The sequence below is a fragment of the Cricetulus griseus genome, chromosome 10 (genome assembly GCF_003668045.3).
Source record: "Cricetulus griseus strain 17A/GY chromosome 10, alternate assembly CriGri-PICRH-1.0, whole genome shotgun sequence".
In the NCBI taxonomy this organism is placed as follows: domain Eukaryota; kingdom Metazoa; phylum Chordata; class Mammalia; order Rodentia; family Cricetidae; genus Cricetulus; species Cricetulus griseus.
In genome coordinates this window covers 27,832,932-27,845,860 of record NC_048603.1, presented here as the reverse complement: position 1 = coordinate 27,845,860, position 12,929 = coordinate 27,832,932, and the positions used below count along the sequence as shown (strand labels likewise).

The following is a 12,929-nucleotide window of genomic DNA, read 5'->3' as shown; positions in this document are numbered from 1 at the left end:
ACCTCTACTTGGGTCCAGAAAACAAGACAAACAGCTTCTTTTCCGTGCACTGCGACTGACTCATTTTCTAAGAAGCCCAGTCATTCTCTGGTTGGCTTGGGAACCAAGCCAGGACAGAGTGAAGCAGGGAAGAACATGGAGAGGGTGGTAGCATCGTCGGCCTCCCCTTTTCCTTCCACAGCAAGTAAAGGCCTTTACGAGAATGGGTCCGGGAGCAGCACAAGACTCCCGTCCTCATTCTGACCTGCTTGTCACTCCTAACCCTCAGATCTCACACTTACAGACCCCCAGGCTTAGTTTTTTCATCAGTACAATGGCAGCAGCATTGCCTGCCTCTCAGAGTTGTGAGCAATTGAGGAGATTCACTAGAAGAGAGAAAGAGGGCTCACCCTGTCAACAGGATGCTTGAGTTTAAATCATTAGCCCTGTGCTCTGTCACTGATTTGGGGAAGTCCGTGGCCCTTCAGACTTCAGGAGGATCACCCATAAAACAGAGCTCTGTTGTGCTGTTGCTGTGAGAACAGCATAGGAGAATGCTCCTGCCGCGCCCCCCCAGCCAGCCAGCCAAAGTGTTAGTTGACTTCTCCTTCCGGCCTCATTCCCTCCTGACTTTGCCAAGAGGAGATATTTGGATCTGAAGATTTCAAATTATTTCAGGCAACTCTTTTCCCGGCTCCTGTTTTAGAAACTGGGATCAGAAAAGCACAGCCTCTCAGGTTGTTGTGAGACTGAGTCGACTTGCGAGTACCAGGCCAGCAAAGCTCCGGAAGTGCTCCGTGGTGTCAGCTTTTGTGGCTGGTTATAAATAGTTCTTCTCTGTGTGGGCGATGCCTCCCTGGCTGGTGCTGTGTGTGCCTGTGTGGTCAAGGCTGAACTGACTCACCCTAGGTAGTGACACCCGGGGAGTGCTGGGCGGGAGCAGCTGGGTTCCTTACTACATGCAAGGGACAGCTCAGGTGTTCTTGTAACAGGTGCCTTGGCCTTTGCTAGGCCCAGAGAAGGAAAGGAAGTGTGCCCGTGGCTATCCAGTCACTGGAAAATGGGATGCCCCTACATTTTTCCTAGACAAGGAAACAGATAAATGTTCATTGGGTGTGCTATGCTTCTTTCATGGAGGCTGGCCATATATGAGTGGCAGCTGGAGGGACACCCCTCAAAAATGGACTGGGAGGGATCCCAGAGCCTGCTTCAGGCCAAATCAGGCAAGATAAGCTTTCTTTCCAGGAAGCAGAGGAGACGGGTGAGACTCAGGCCAGCATAAAATTCTACAATTGTGTATATATAGTTATGGACCTGGTGCTGGAGGCTGGGGCGGGTAGACAGCCCAGTGGATTCTAGAGGCCCAAGGGACAAGCTTGTGGAGGAGGCCAGATGTCAATCAGACTTTTAGGTGGAGATAAGGGGGAAAAGCATCTCACTTCCTCATCTCCCCCTTGTCCTTGACATCACCAACGGATTCCCTCAGATTACGGAGCCACTTTCACTGAGGTCATCACTGACCTTCTTGTGGCAAACCCAAAGCCTCCCTTGTAGCCAATGGGGATATCCACTGGATGCGTAGTTCATTTCTCTCTTGACTCCTGGTTCTTTTCCTGGCTCTCTGGCTCTCTTGTTCCCATTTCCATTGTGACTCTATCTGTCCCAGCTATCTCTTTACTTCCCATCTTCCCATGTTTACGATGGAGAGACTTTCATGGAGGCAATGTTTGTAGACGTTTGCGGAGAACACAGCCCGCAGAACCAACTAACCATGGCTCATAGCTGCTCAAGAGACTGAAGTGACAACCATGGGGCCTACACTGGTCTGTGCTGAGTCCGCTGCATATGTTACGGTTGTGTAGTTTGGGTTTCTGTGGGACTCCTAACAGTGTGTGTGTGTGGGGTGTCTCTGAGTCTTTCTCCTGTTCTTGGGACCCTTTTCCTCCTACTAGGTTGCCTTATCCAGCCTTGACATGAGGGTTTGTGCCTAGTCCTAATGTAACTCGCTATGCCGGTTAGGTGGATGTCCCTGTGAGGCCTGCTCTTTTCTGAAGGGAACCCGAGGAGCAGAGGATCTGGGGGAGAGGGGAGGTAGTCGGGGGAGGGGCTGAGAGGATGGAGGGAGAAGAGGCAGAAGTTGGGATGTATTATATGAGAGAAGAATAAACGAAAAGAAAGCACCCAAAAGCAGTTTTGAAGATTAATTTCAAAACACAAGGCATAGTTGAAGATCTATTTCAAAGCCCATGTGTAAGCACTTTTGTCTAAATGTACACGATATGGTTACTCCTGTCTGCTACATATAGTCATTTGTTTACTTAGTTTAGATGCAATATTGAGGGCTGGGGTGGGAGGTAGTAAAGTCTTCACAAGAAAGTGTGGGGATATGAGTTTGAATCCCCAGAACCCATGAGGAAAAAAGAGTGCAAGTTCCATAAGGTAGGACTAACATCAGGAAACCATCATTAACTTTGGACCTGAAGACCAAGTGCTTGCTAGAATCCAGAGACTTGAGGCTATGGAATGGAGCTTGGTGGTAGAACACTCACCTAGCGTGCACAAGGCTCAAGGTTCAATCCCCAGTACCATGGAAACAAAATAAAGGAACAAATGAACAAACCCAACAAACAAAACAAAATCCCCTAGAAAGTGGAGCTGTTGAGGGGCTTCCTGTCTGGGCACTGAGCCTTTGGCAGAGGATCACAACCACCCAGGAGGTAACATACATCCTTGATACCCATCCATCCATCCATCCATCCATCCATCCATCCATCCATCCATCCATCCATGATGTGGTTCCCAACAACAGTCTGATGCCTCGCCTTCTCCTTTGATCCACACCTTTATCCCAGAGACTCTTTCCTATTCCAGTGCCAATGTCCTTCAAATGTCTCTCCTGGCTTCCTGAGTACCTGTCTCCTTCCCGAATATCCCTGTCTCCCAGGCACCATCAACTCAAGCAGTCCACAGGACATCGTGTCTTTCTTTCCTATCGCGGCTTGCTTGTCCTTTTCACTGTCACTCACGATGGCTCATCAAGACCACCCCCCCCCAGCCTCTTCCAGTGAAGTTTTTGTCTCTCATCTCTGCTGGGAGAAGATGCATCAGGAATCTTTCTCAAGGCCGTCTCTAACCCCACGCTATGCCTTCTAGAAGTTTCTCTGCTTAGCCCATTACATCCTAGATGGTGATACAAGTCCTTGGCCTGGTGCCATCTCTGGTCACCCCCTCCCTTGTTCCCATCCCTTCTCCTTGGCACCAGTGGGCCCTTTACTACGGCTGGGCAGGCCATCAGCGGGTCTCCCAGGGCCCTACAGGTTCATGCCCTGGTGACTTCCACAGACCGGAACATCCTTCCTTTACCGCCCACAGCCAAGGCTGCAGCCCTTGCTCATGCGACTATCTCCCTCCCTTCCGGAAAGAAGCCACATCCTACGCTCAGCAGGGACTGCCTAATGTCCGGGGTCATTATCTCCACCTTCCTTTAGTTACCTGTGCAAGCTCCCTCGCCACCCGCTGCATCTGGGACCCAGCACTGACTCAGTGCACGCTGAGAGCAGGAACAAGTGAGCGAGGACAAGGTGCCGTCCCTCAATTGAGTTTTCAATTTCTGTACGATTGGATTTCCCCCCTCTTTCAACCTCAGCTCCTTTGGCCCACCTCCTGCTTCTGGTTCTAGCAATGTTAGACCCCGAAAACTCAGGTATCCGGGGTCCCAGGCCACGTTCGAGGCCACCCCAATCACCAGGCGGATTCGAGAGCTTGCTGCAAACTGCACGAGGCTTTATTGTAATTTAACGAACTAACCCCACGTTAGCTCGGGTCTTTCACCCGCCCACTCATCTGTTCTGGCTCAGGTACGTCACATTCCAAGCCCCAATTGCCTGATCCCTCCGCTGCTACCCTTCAATGGGGGGGGGGGGTCGCCTCCTTGCTCTTCAAGGCCCGTGTTTGTCAGGAAAGAGGCCTTGCCCCTGTGGATTCTTAGGAAGGGGATGTGGCATGGAGCATGTGTGTGACTAAGTTAACAAATGTGTACATACACTATTATATATTCTAGAGACTGTTGTACATGCTTCACACATATAAACTAATTTCATTTATGTAACAACGCTATAAAGGAGGCATTGTTATTGTCCCTATTTTATGGGTTATAAAACTGAAGCACACCATGTCACAAACTTTTCTTGTCACTATGACCAACTCCCTGAGAAGAAGAAACTTAAGAGATGGTTCATTATAGTGGGAAAGTGTGGTGAAGATGGGTGAAGCCCCAAGGTGTTTGCTCCTAGCTCTGGGTACCAGGAAGAGGAGCCAGGTTCATAAACAGAGACGCTTTTCATTCAGGTAGGCTCCACCACCCCAGAGTTCTATAACCTTCCGAAACAGTCACCGACTAAGGACCGGTTGTTTGAATACATGTTTCTGGGGTGGGGAATGTCATTTGTCACCCAAACCCTAATGTGTGCAGAAGTGAATGAAACTGTCCAAAGTCACATGGCTAGAAAGTTTTCTGGATAGGATTTGAACCTGTTCTGGGACATAGGTGAGGGATTTTGATTCCCTCACCGAAGAGGGAGCCCTTGACTTTGTGGACATGGTGAGCCGTGGAGGGGAGAAGCTGTGAGGATCACTCCCCAGCTCCTGGTTGTAGAATGGTGATTTCCTTCACAATGAGTTGCTTGGTATTTCCCTCCCTTTCCTGGAAGTGCCAAGGCTGATCTTGGGTGAAGAGAAACTTTCAGAAGCTCTGTGGGTGGCTAGAAACATCTGGCATGGGGGTTGCTAAGCAACTCCAGAGGCTGAAGAGCTGGTAGAACCCAAGAACTGGCCTGGCCTTCCTGGCCAGCGACGGACATGGCTTCCTGAAGACACCCTTCTCTCCTCCTCAGCCTTGGGTGGTAGAATATGTGTCAGAGTATCAAAGCCAGACAAAATTTGCTAAGGGATCTGTGGGTCAAGAGGAGACCCAGGGACCAGTCATTGGACACTTTGACTTGGTATCTTGAGTATTCCCAACCTGTTTTTTTTTTCTTTTAAAAGGAGATTTATTTGACAAGGTTCACTTAGTGCAATACACCTAAAAGGAAACCACAACACAGTGAAAGACTTGAATCAAGGCCTCAGAATTTCATACAAACACCAAGACCAAAAATCTAAAATCATGGTATTGCATCTCAAAATTCTCCATCAACTCAAAAAACAGAAAAAAGCTTTAAAATCATGTGCCTTAATGAGTCCAATCCAGGATGGGAGTGACTTGGGGGACAGAAGGAAGCAAGCTGAGATGTGTTATAGACTGGATTTATATATTTCAAATTCCATATCGAAGTCAGATTCCCTATGACCTCAGAATGTGCCTGTCCTTAAAGATGTAACGTTTACTGACATCATTGGGGTCATAATGCTTACAGGGGTTATTGGGGTGGATATTAACCTGTCGCCTGGAGTCTTCATCAAAAGAGGGGACTTGAACCCAGACTCTGTATAGGAGGGACATATGAAAACATAGGAAGGAGACAGCCATCCAGCAGCCCAGAAGAGTCACCTTGGGACATACTAAGCTTGCTGACAATTCAATCTCAGACTTCAGTCTCCAGAACTACACGGACATAAATCTCACTTGCTTATGTTATCCTGAGGCAGAGCCTGCTTCAGTCAGCTCAAGCAAACTATTGGAAGGTGACACCATGGTCATCTCATTTGCTGTGCCCCCCGGTCATGGAACTTTAATTCCCATGGGGTCAGCCTAAGCAAACAGGAAGGGAATTCTGGCTAGAGAGGGATTGAGTGTAGGTGACACTGGGCATGGGGCCAGCTGGGCTGTCAAAGCTAGACTGTCAGGCCCTGCCCTCGGGGAGCTCCTAATCCCATGGAGAGACAAGCACACTGTGAGGTAAGTACCAATGAGTCACTCAGTAATGAAACGTACGCATAAGACAGAACGAGAGGTGAAAGTCCACTGTCCAGGATGATGTCATGGTGGACTGCTTTGAAGGATCAGCCTGGGGACTGTGCGTAGGCAAGTGTGAGGACCAGCGTTCAAATCCCCAGAACCTTTGTAGAAAGCCGGGCATGGGCATGCGTGCTTATAACCGCAGGGTCTAAAAGAAAGAACAATACAGGTACTTAATGTCCTTGTCTAGCTTCTGTGTGTGCTTGTATAGGCACTCATAAACTCAGGTGAATGAATTCACCCCCTAACATGTAGCCCATACCATGTACATAAATGTAAGTGCACACACACACACACACACACACACACACACACACACACACACACACACCCACACACACACCCCAGAGAAATGTAGGGTCAGCATAGACCCAGCAACTAGAGAATGGAGGGGAGGGTATCCCAGAGGAGGTGTCCACGTATGCAAAAGCTCACAGGCTTGTGTGATTACTAGGGAAGGTGGCTATGTTGCTGGAGACCATGGCTGGGGCCAAATCACCACAGGCTGGGTTAGGGAACCTCAGAAGAGAACCTCACTGGTCATCAGACATAGCTCTGGAGCAGCAATGCCATAGGCTAGCTGGGGACCCTGGGCAGGTCACTTAGTTTTCTGGGATGTCAGCATTCTCTACTGCAAACTAGCAATGATCGCAGTACTTGCTTCGTAGGGTTGCTGTGAAGATTAGATACGTAAAACTCTACAGTGTGCTTTGTCATGTGGTTGGGCCGTGATAAGCCTGCTCTTGCTTAGCTTGGATTTCTTACCTGTTGTCCCCCCAGTGTGGCTGAAATATTAACTTCATCAGCTTCTCTTACTAGGCACCGAGTGGGGTTAGGGCAGTGGAGAAAGCCACTTGTCACCAACCAGAACTGAGAACTGAGAGTGTAAAGGCTCCTGGAGACGCACGAGAACTTCCCAGAAAGTATTGGTGCAAGGTTCCGCGATGCTTGGTTCTTAACACGGTACCCTCTGAGGCTTTATAGGTTGGTCACACATGCACCAGGGGGGAACCAAAAAGAGGACCTGAAAGAATGATGTATTTTCTCAGTAAGAGCCCAAGGAGTCGGCCAGGCAAAGGGATGGTGTCTCTGGGTCTGGTGAGAGAGGTTGCAGTAGGTTGACCTGTCTCGTGGATGCTGAATGTCAGCTGATGGAGCTTACTTGGCTTCAATTAAAGACCCCCCCACCCCCCTGAAAAGTTTCTACAGCCTAATAAGCCTCACTGTCAGCACAGCAATCCAAATCAGACCAAATCAAACTGAATTAGAAAAAGCCCACATTCAATGGATAAAATGCTCCGGATGATTTCCCAGCCCCCCAAGAGAGGAGATGGAAAAGAAAGACCAGAAAACCAATTGTCTGTTTCCTGGGGGACACTTCAAATACCTTGTGGGGGTGGTCTTGAGCATTTCTGGGGGCAGAGGTCATTATTTAGCAGGCTTTCTGAGATACATCAGGGTTTGCAGAGAGAGACAGAGGAAGGGGTTTAGGGTGGAACTTCCACCAGAACATTCCAGATTCTTTGGGTATAAGGATGTCAGGGGCTGGGGTGAAGATTCCATGGGAACACTCCCCCCACTTTTTTGGACCTGTATGGTTTTTGTTAAGGTTGAAAGATGTAGACAATGCCCTTCCTTTCATAATTCAAGATTTCTTGCACAAACCCCATATGCCTTTTGTGCATTTCCATCCCCTTCGCTGACCTCATCATCTGTCTGACTCTTCTTTGTCATGCGTAGGCTTAGATGTCACTCCTCCTGAACCTGGAGTTAGATGCAGCTTTGGTTTTACCACAGCAAACTGGCCTGCACCTGCCACCTGTCACTTGGGTGTACTTGTTGAGGGTTGGGCTGCTGTCTGAACTGCCAGCTCTGACCAAGGAAGGTCTCAAGTGCCTTGCTCAGTATCTGGTCCAGGCAGAGGGGAATTCAGCAGTTCTTAAGGAAGAAGTTAAAAGCGCAAGCTGATGAATGCCACCCGAAAGTTTACAAATTGTTTTTATATGATGGGTCCCTGCCATCTCGATGCTCTCTCCTCCTCCTTGTTCTCCTTTTGTTTTCGAGACTGGCTTTCTCTGTGTTGCCCTGGCTGTCCTGGAACCTGCTCTGTAGACCAGGTTGGCCTCGAACTCACAAAGATCTTTCTGCCTCTGCTTCCTGAGTGCTGGAATTAAAGGCCTCTGCTACCAGAGACCAGCTTCGGCAGGGGTGGGGAGCTGTTTAGGTTCCAATGAGGGTATGTGTCATGTTGGGGAAAGGAAAGGAGGAGACACAGTCTGAATTGGGATGGCTCCGGCGTGTTTACTGAAAAAAGAACACACCTTGTATACTCTAGACTTGCACATAACATTAAGTGGGAGAAAGGAGGCCAGTGAGCTGGGGCGTGGCTGGAGATCAGCGGTTGAGGAAGCAGAGCATTGACCTTGACCATAGGCAACAGTTGTGTGTTAATGGAAGGGCCACAAGTTCCTCTTACTAGAGATAAGGATTTGTTTCCCTTCACAGCAGGCTGGAACTTTCTTCAAGCGTCTGAGGGAATGGGGGCTTGTCTAAATGCCTGACCTTGGGAAAAGGGCTTTCTTGGGGAATCAGACATTCCATTATAGAGTATTGCACTTTCTTGGCTTAGTTTATCTGAGTAGTCGAAACTTAAAAGTGAACCAAGATGAAACTAGACAAATACTGCTCTGAACCTGAGAAGACTTTAAGAATTTATTAAAATTAATCATCAAATACACCTTACTTATCAAGCAAATGTTACTCATCTAAATTTTCTAGCAGCTTGGTGTGAGCGTGTATTGCAGCAGGCAGAGTTTTCACAATACAAGGTTCCACAGTGGTGATTTTTTTTTCCCCAAAGAATTATTTTGTTTGGAGAGGCAGCCTTTGTACACATGTTCATCCTTCAAAGACCCTACAAAATTTCCCAAGGGGAAAGGCATAATTGTTGTAATCCAGGCACACCTGGCCTTGCCCCTTAGAGATCTGGCAAAGAATGCCCACCCCTGCATGCATGGTAACCTGGCTCTGTGCGAAGATGCAAAGGACCCTTTAAGAAGCAAACTCGACCCACTTCCTGTCCCTCTTTCTGCCATCTCTCTGAGGAGGCAGACAGATCTCTGTCTCTCTGTCTCTTTTTCTCTCTCTCCCCGTCTCTCCCTTTGCTTTCTCTTTTCCCTTCCCCAATACAACTTTCTTCCCATGTAAGTTCTGCCTGGTGGCATGTTTGTCCCCTGCCATGGGATCTGCCTCGACGCCACCTTGTGCTGTATTCCTAACACTAATAGTGAGAATCACTAAAGATGAAAGTAAAAGGATACTGGAGAATTGTGATCCGCAAAGTCAAATGCTGGAGCTTTGTCAAGCCGAAATGGTTGCCATGTGGTCCATGACACTCCACCATGCCATGTGGTCCATGACACTCCACCATGCCATGAGGTCCATGACACTCCACCACCACTGCCTGGCTTGATTGTGCTTCTTAAAATGAATCTTAAGTTAAATGTTGAAAATGACTTAGTCTTCGTAGGAGTTTGTGCGCTTAGGAGTCTAAAATGACCCCAGTCATACAAATGACTTTGTGTTCTCGTTATTACAGAATAGAGATCTATGGCATGAATTCTCAAGCCAGACCGACTGATTTGGATTTCAGTTCCAAAACCAGAGGCTGCATGACTATGGGCGAATGATGGGATTTTTTTTTTTTTATGTGCCTCGGTCTCCTCATTTGTAAGGCAGAGAGGTATTAATAAACACGGTGGGGTTGCTGTGATGATGAAATTGGCCAACATTACAGATTGAAGGTGAAACATCCCCCATAAATTCATGTGTTGGGATAGATAGGTTGTGTGTTGCTTTGTTAGGAGGCTGTAGAGTGTCTGAGACATGGAGCTTAGCCAGATGGGGTAAGGCCCTCTGCACCTAACTCTGATTCCTGACTGCTGTACCAGTGTCAGCAGCTGCCTTGTACTCCTGCTGCCTCTGCCACAAGCTTCTACTGCCATGCCTTCCCCAACATGACGGACTGCATCTCCTGGACCATGAGGCAGAATTGGCCCTTCTTTCTTTCCTGTCAGGTGTTCTCTAACAGCAGACTGAATTTGCAAAGGACTAAGTTACGGTGGCCCTCAAACATGTAGATACACTGATGGGGGTTGTCCTTCTGTACATATGTTTCTCTTGTTGGTTGATGGATAAAACACTGATTGGCCAGTAGCCAGGCAAGAAGTATTGGTGGGGCTAGGAGACGAGGAGAATGCTGGGAAGAGGCCACAGAGAGAGACCGCCAGGAGATGAAGAAAAGACCACGTGGAAATACGTAGATTAATAGAAATTGGTTACCAATTAAGAGAGAGCTATCCAATAAGAAGCCTGAGCCAACAGCCCAACAGTTTATAACTAATATATCTCTTATTTGGGGCTAATCGCCTGTGGGACAAGGCTGGAAAGAAACTCAGTCTACAATGCGCTACATACAGTTTGTTAAAATAAATAGCCAATCCTCTAAACTAAATCGTTTCTGAAAACTGTTGTCCTGGCCCCAGAACAAGGCAAATCCAAGACCAAAGCCTCTGTTCAGTGTGTGGCCCTCCCTCTGATTATACACTCTTCGACCTTTGGTGGTATTTTGTCTTGGATTGTCTTGCCTTTTTCATCATTTAATTAATTAATTTAATTAATTCTTGTCTCTAAATTAAGGCCACTTTGTACTGAAGTGAAAGTGATGGACAAGGCCTGAGGAGAGTCCTTCCTAAAGTCACTCTAGTGTGACGTCCCCAGGAGGCCGGAAACCGTGAGGTACTCATGCTGGCATTCCGCTTGCCCACGGTTTGACCCTGGTCGGCCTAGTTTCCAATGTTGGGACACAGAGGTAGGAGTAGGTGGGTTTGACCACAAGGCAGCGCTGAGTGGTGAGGGCAGGATGTCCCATGGGCATTAGGAATTACCGTCAAAGCAATCAGAGTCCTGGCTTGCCTGTTGCCACTCCAAGGCCAAGGAGCCCTCAAATGCCACATGATCTGGCCTCAAAGGAGACTTGTGGTTTTGCAGTCTGGATGGCTGAAGAGATGGGCATGGAGTAGGGGTAGGAGGCTGCCCCGGCCATTCTGTTTGAAGTTCCATGCAAGCATACAAAGGAAATAAATGTGGTAGGGGAGGGAAAGAAAACTTTTCTCTCAAGAAAAAGCAACCGAGGGGGTGAAGCCCCGTTGATGCTGGGGGCTGGTTGAAGCTCTTGGGTTTTAGAATGAGTACATCGTTACAGAAACAAGTTGGCCTCTGGGTGGGGCAGCCTTTTGGGAGAGCCGCTCCTGAGGGGCCTGGCTCTGTCCTTTCCTGCAGGCCCTTTGACGTGGGCACTGCTGGGCCACTTAGAGTGTGCTATCACGGGTTCCTCAGCTGTTCCTCCTGATGACCCTGGTAGGGAGGTGTGACCATTCGATCCGGTTTATGGAAAGGGAAACACCAAGTCTTAGGAAGGCCACCTTGCTTGTTCAAGGCCAGGAAGAGAAGAAACAGTAGTGGTTGGTGATGTGAGCGGTGTGACAGCGTGGCGGGGCTCTGCTTTGCTAGTTGGCTGGGGGAACTAGCACACAGAAGAATGAATGGCACACAGAAGAAAGGAAGAAGGTGTGTCTGATCTTGATTTTGCGGGAGAGGCACTGGAAATCGAATACAATACCCCCATCCCCGGGGCGGCTAACTCTCTTTGAGTGGTAATAGATCTAAAAGAAAAGACTATGACACAGACGGAATCCCAGACCCCCATTCTGCTACCCCCACACCGTGGGGGCCAGTTCCTGACTACTCCCGAACCTTAACTTGCTAATCCGGAAAATGGGGAGATTGTTGTCAGCCCTGTCCTTTGCAGTCTCTCCGGGCACATGTGACTGCTGGCTCTTATTACAGCATTTTTTCCCCATCAGCTCTTTCCTTTGGCATTTTATATTTATGTTGTGAGGGAATTGCCTATTTTTGTCCCCGTTTTACAGATTATGACATGAGCCATGAGAGGTTATTTGCCCCAAATTCAGGGAAACAGACCAGAGCTGTAGCCTAGGACTTGGCTGTGCTGTGCTGGTTCCCACTGCTGGCTTCCTGCCACTGTTGACCAGCACTGTTGGGCCAGGATCGGAAGTGGCAGAATCAGGGTGAGAGTCTGTGGCTCTCCAGGCTTCCCCTCAGGTTCCTTCCTTACACTATTGCTTGTCTTCCCGTCTCCCCCCACCATGCACCCAGAGCTCTTCCACACCTGCCCTGCCCAGCCTGTCCTCCTTATTGACCTCTCCAGGGGCTAGTGTACAGAGATCCATCCTGCAGCGCTGCTGTGGAGAATCCACAAACCTGGGATGGATAGAAGTTCCCATTCACACAGTTATTCGGATCCCCAGAGGCTTGCGGAGTGCCTGCCCAAGAGTCCCCACTGTGCTGGCGATGAATGGCACGGTGTGGTGAGTCCAGTGGAGTTTGGAACCTGGGAGGGAGGGAGGGAGGTCGGAGAGCAATCTCGGGTTCGTGGTAATGAGCGCCACAAATGAGATCTTATCAGAGGAAGTGAGTCAGGGTTTGGGAGAGCCAGCCGTAAGGAAAGCTGACTCCAACTTGGGAGTTAGGAAAGGCTTACTCAAGAAAGGGTGCTTGAGCTGTCATCTGGAAACCCAGTAATGGAAGCAAGACGGAAGGGGCTGAGCACACAGAGGGGACAGCGATGCAGAAGCTCCGGGTGGGCGAGAAGACAGAGGGGATGATGTACAAGAAGGAAGGAAAGGCAGGCAGGAGACAAGGCCCTTGGTGCCACGTTAAAGATTAAAGGTGTAGTGAAAGAAATGGGAACCACTGGGGGGGGGTGCGGTTAACTGAGGATAGTGTATAGAAGTTCATATAATTGGGTTTGGATACAAGAGTGGCTGTAGGTAGATTAGCCAGAAGGTTGTGGATGTGGATGAGAGTGGACCACGCTTTGGACCAAGGTAGAGGTGGTGCTGATGGAGACAGA

The 12,929-nt window shown here is 48.8% G+C and overlaps 1 long non-coding RNA gene across 2 annotated transcripts; it reads right to left on the bottom strand.

The window, feature by feature from the left end:
* Window positions 1–3,929: 3,929 nt before the first annotated feature.
* LOC113837483 lies at window positions 3,930–12,529 on the bottom strand. 2 transcript variants are annotated; one of them, XR_004771321.1, is made up of 5 exons: window positions 12,278–12,529; window positions 9,256–9,427; window positions 7,323–7,525; window positions 6,701–6,959; window positions 3,930–6,083 (listed from the first exon to the last, which is right to left on the bottom strand). It is a non-coding gene; the product is annotated as an uncharacterized LOC113837483 (long non-coding RNA). The 2 variants fall into 2 exon arrangements; XR_003488064.2 differs by having other exon boundaries at window positions 6,701–7,525.
* Window positions 12,530–12,929: the final 400 nt, after the last annotated feature.